The sequence below is a fragment of the Halichoerus grypus genome, chromosome X (assembly GCF_964656455.1).
Source record: "Halichoerus grypus chromosome X, mHalGry1.hap1.1, whole genome shotgun sequence".
Lineage (NCBI taxonomy): Eukaryota > Metazoa > Chordata > Mammalia > Carnivora > Phocidae > Halichoerus > Halichoerus grypus.
The window spans coordinates 88,197,249-88,202,116 of record NC_135727.1 but is presented as its reverse complement, the minus strand read 5'-3'; positions in this window follow the sequence as shown (position 1 = coordinate 88,202,116).

The following is a 4,868-nucleotide window of genomic DNA, read 5'->3' as shown; positions in this document are numbered from 1 at the left end:
TTGTGTTTTATTTTCTAATGTACTGTGGGTTTTGATCAAGGTACAAAGGTTTTTAATTTTGTGTTACAGTTGGAGAATTAGAAAAATGTAATCAGTATAGTAGCTTTCCTTTTGAATGATAAATGGAGTAAAATATTCTGTGAGTCATTTTGCCAAACTTTGAAGTGGGGGTCTGTGCAAGACGTTTTCACTAGGTACTGTATATGCTTATAGCATAAGTATTAGTACTGGGGTAAGACTAGGGAGCACCTTGATGGGGATTAAGAAGTGTAGTTGTTGTGATGAGCTCTGGGTGTTGTATGTAACTGTTGAATCACTAAATTGTCCACCTGAAACTAGTATTACACTGTATGTTAATTAACTGTAATTTGAATGAAAACTTAAAAAAAAAAAGAATAGGGGGCACTTTAACCCAAGTTGGCTAGAGAAATGGACAGGTGGTGGCGATATTCTGGGTCAGGAAAGAGGCAGTGCATGGTCAGGTATGTAGGAGGAGGATAGAAGGCACTGCTGAAATCAAGACCCATGAACAGGAAGGGGGAGCAGTTCTTCCTTCTAGAGGAAGAAATTCATTGTGTATTGGGAACTGGGGCTCCTGAAGGTGGGTCGGGGAGGGGTGGACTTAGTTGGTGATTTAACGTTAATGACTGATAGGGGAATAGTCGAATGTTGGGTGAACATTGTGTTAATGATAATTCTATTATAAAAAATAATTGTTACCTAGTTTGTGAGCAGGTATTTGAACGTGTGTGTGTGTGTGTGTAGATATACTTGGAGAGAACTAGATGGACATACACCACACTATGAACCGGATGTATATCTGATTCTCTGAGTAACTGATGATGTGGTCTTCTATATTCTGTTTTCCACCTTGACCCTATGACTACTGTGATGGGACTCAACTGCTTTCAAAATGTTAAGTTTTGGAAGCATGGTAGGATATCACATTAAAACGAATGGAGTGAAAAATACATATAAACCAAAACAATAAAAGGAACCCTCTCTCCCTCCTTTCCTGTATTTACCACAAGGTCTGTCCCAGAAGGTAAGTTTTGGTGTCATTTTTTTTGTACACATTTCACTTTGTAGGGGATCCTATATAGTCTCATGTCTTCAAATATCACCTTAAGCTTGTGAATCCCAAATTTGTGTATCTGTTACCATCTTTGTATACCAGCCACATATATCCAACTGTCTGTTGACTTCACTTGAGGTGTCTTAACAGGCATCTCAAACTTCAGTCATGAGAGCTGTTCATTAGAAATACAATGTTAGTTACACATGTAATTTACAGTTTATTTAGAAAGTCATGGAAATAAGGCTAGTATTAACACTTGACTGTCAAATGACAAAACTAAATTTAGTAATGAGTTTGATGTCCTTTATTCAAGGGAAAACAATCCATAGGTTGGGGGAGTACAGTACCTCACAAGCAATAGAACACTCATCCTGAGGGTTTTTGAGCTAAAGCAGGTTTTATAGTGTTAGAACAGGCAATATGAAAACAGAGCATGATTGGCTAGGAGGTAAGGGATTTCCTCATAAGATTAGTAGGTCCAGGGCACCTGGGTGGCTTAGTTAAGCATCTGACTTTGTTTTAAATATTTTATTTATTTGACAGAGATAGAGGGGGAGAGAGCGCACAAGTAGGGGGAATGGGAGAGGGAGAAGCAGGGTCCCTGCTGAGCAGGGAGCACCTTGCGGGACTCGATCCTAGGACCCTGACCTGAGCCGAAGGCAGACGTTTAACCAACTGAGCCACCCAGGTGCCCCAAGCATCTTGCTCTTGATCTCACCTTACTCGGGTCTATCTCAGGATCCTGAGTTCAAGCCCTGTGTTGGGCTTCATAGAGCCCACTTAAAAAAAAAAAAAAAAAGAGTGGGTCCTATTGTCTAGGATAAGGTAAGCTAGCTAGAACTGAGTTGGAGGAGTTGTGATTCCTCGACAGGTGTTTCCCGTAAGCGCAGGCTTAGGTTTAGATTTGTGATACCAGGCCACTGGGGCAGCCTCTATTTTGTGGGTCCCAATATACAAATTAAATATCAACTGCAAGTTGCCTTTATGCATTACATGGCATGCAGATAGGATAACGTAAAAATTATGCTTAGCTGTGCTAAGTACTGTTGTACGGTTTAGACCTACTCAGTCGGTAGAACATTAGTAAGCAGGTGTTCATTTTGTGCCCATTTTACAGGTGAGGAAATTGTGTGAAAGAACACATATAAAGGAAAAACAGAGTTGTAGACTGTCACAGCTCTTTGCAGGGTTATAAACTTTTGCAAGGTATAACTGCATGATCTGCACCTGCAAAGAGTACTACTGTTCTGCCAAGTGTAAAGATGTTGGTTTCAACACACTGATCTGCTGTTTGTTATGAGGAAAGTTTGGTTTTTTTGTATTGTGTAAAAATAGTCTAACCACTTAAACTTTGTATGGAAGGTGCAAAACTGGCTCAGCCAAATTAACTCGAAGGCACATGTGAAAATGATCATAGCAATTTACAATTTATTGTGCAGGGAAGGTTAATCCTTATGGAATCAAGAGCATGGCATTTAGAAAATAACAGCAAAATTACAGGTCTCTTCTTGGGAATTTCTGTGCCTTCTGTAGTATCCTGGAAAGATGTAGCTTCCCTTTGTGTCCCTGTGTCTAAGTGTTCCTCCCAGAAACTGAACTGGGAAGAAGTGAGACTCATCTCAGGGTCCTGCATTACTCACAGCTGGACTGAGCTTTTCCCTCAGGTTTCCATTATAATGAGGAATCAGGAACTATCAGAAAGACCTTCTGGAGACTTTCCTTGGAAGTTTTCTGCAGATCAACTACTATGCTGTATAGGGCTGGCTTCATGGCATGTGACTAGTGCAGTTGCACAGGCCCCTGCTTGGTTTAATGATGCGCTGTTGCCATCTTGACATTCTTAATGATTTGTCAACAAGGGGTATCACATTTTCATTTTTCACTGGACCTCACAAAATATGTAGCTTACCCTTCTACTGTATTTAGGAGATTTAAAAAAAATTCAGGAAGCAGAGCCCTGCAAACTGTAGCTGGTAACGGAATAAAAACATGACATTGTCCTAAGAATGAGCTCAAAGTACTGCAAACTACATTGGCACCAGGGCCAGATAAACCTGGGGTTGAAAACTGGCCCCATCCCTACCTTGCTAGGTGACCTTAAGCAAGTTACAGAATCTCGTCTCTGTAAATTAGAGATAATAGTATCTACTTCACAATCACTTCCTCTGAGAGGAGACTTTTCTAATCCTGCTAATTCTTCTAGCTGTGGCTAAATGGTTTTTGTCTCTGTCCCTAGAGCCCCCGTTATTTTCTCAGTGAAATAAACTGATGTTCAGTGTTACACAGACCGATCTGAACTCATAGGAAAAAGCAAGATGCAGAACAATGTTTTATATGCTATCATATAAAAAAATATTCTCACAAAGAAAAAATTTGAACCCCAAGATTAATGGAATTGTTAAATACAGATAAGCTCCTTCACACACACAATGAAATGGCATTCTTGGGTATCCTGTTTCCTCTTTGGTCACTCATCCCCAGTACCTCTGTTTGCAGCTTCATGTCTCTCCTTTGCATTTTCATGATACTCCCAAAAGACTGCTAATTCTTCATATTAATCCCTTTCATGCAATGTCTGTTTCCGTCTGCCTACCAAACTAGACCTTGATGCTGACTTATACCAATCCAGCATCCAGAACACTTCCTAAAGTGTAAAAATTAACTCTATACCAGGAAAATACTGAAAATGAATTTTAAAATACAGAGGGGAAAAAAAGGCCCCTGACCGTGGCATTAGATCTCCTTCATGCAACACCAGCTATATTGTACACTAAGACATGTCTCCCACTTAACCCTGAGAACACCTCAGCCCAAACATATATGGAAATTATTTTAAGATAAATATGAAGAATTTCCCTTACAATTTTTGAAATGGCCAATTTTATTTTTAACATATTGTTCTTGAGAAAAAATCTGTAAAATGTTAAAAGTCTAGCTGTTGGGGTCAGATATACCTGGTACATGATCATAATTGTAATCAGAACAATAATTCTATTTCTGGGCACTTACTATGTTCCAAACCCTGTTGGAAACATTCAACATGCACCATAGATTTTACCTTACAAAATACTAGGAGGCAGGCGTACTTACTGTGCCTTGCTGACAACTGAGGAAACAGGATTCCATTAAATTTCCAGAAACCGAGTCACTGAAAAACCAGAACTGAAACCCAGAAATTCTATTCCAGAGCCAAGCCTTAATAAAATGAGATACCTGAGGGTGTGAGACTTGCTATACTAAAAATATCTACTTTCTCACTTTTAGTCTTTGGACACATGTAGAATTATTCAGTACATAATATAACAAAGGTAATAGTTTTAAGTATCTGTTCCCAGAAATATTTCCTTTAGCTCCAACATTTTTAATGGCATGTTCAATAGATTTTTACGTATCTTCCGTGATTTTTCCATTTTACTCTCAGTGGAGATGAAATCCTTTGTATTCTTTTGACAGCTATTCAGTCCTAAAAAGGACTAAGTATAGACAATATTTATCATGAGAGTGGGGAAACAACAAAGTGGAGGTAGAATATTTTTAAAAATAAGAATATTAGGTGATGGAGATTCTGGGATGGTGGCACTGGTGTCTGTCTAGTTGTTCAATCTAACCAAACAACTATACCAAAAGAGAATGATTAAATGGCAAAACAAAACAAAAAAAATGTGTGAACAGCATTTACAAAAAATTTAGATTACAAGTTAGCCCTAATATCCCAAATTCAAGTAAACAACAAAACACAAACCTTTGTACCTCGATCAAAACCCACAGTACATTAGAAAATAAAACACAA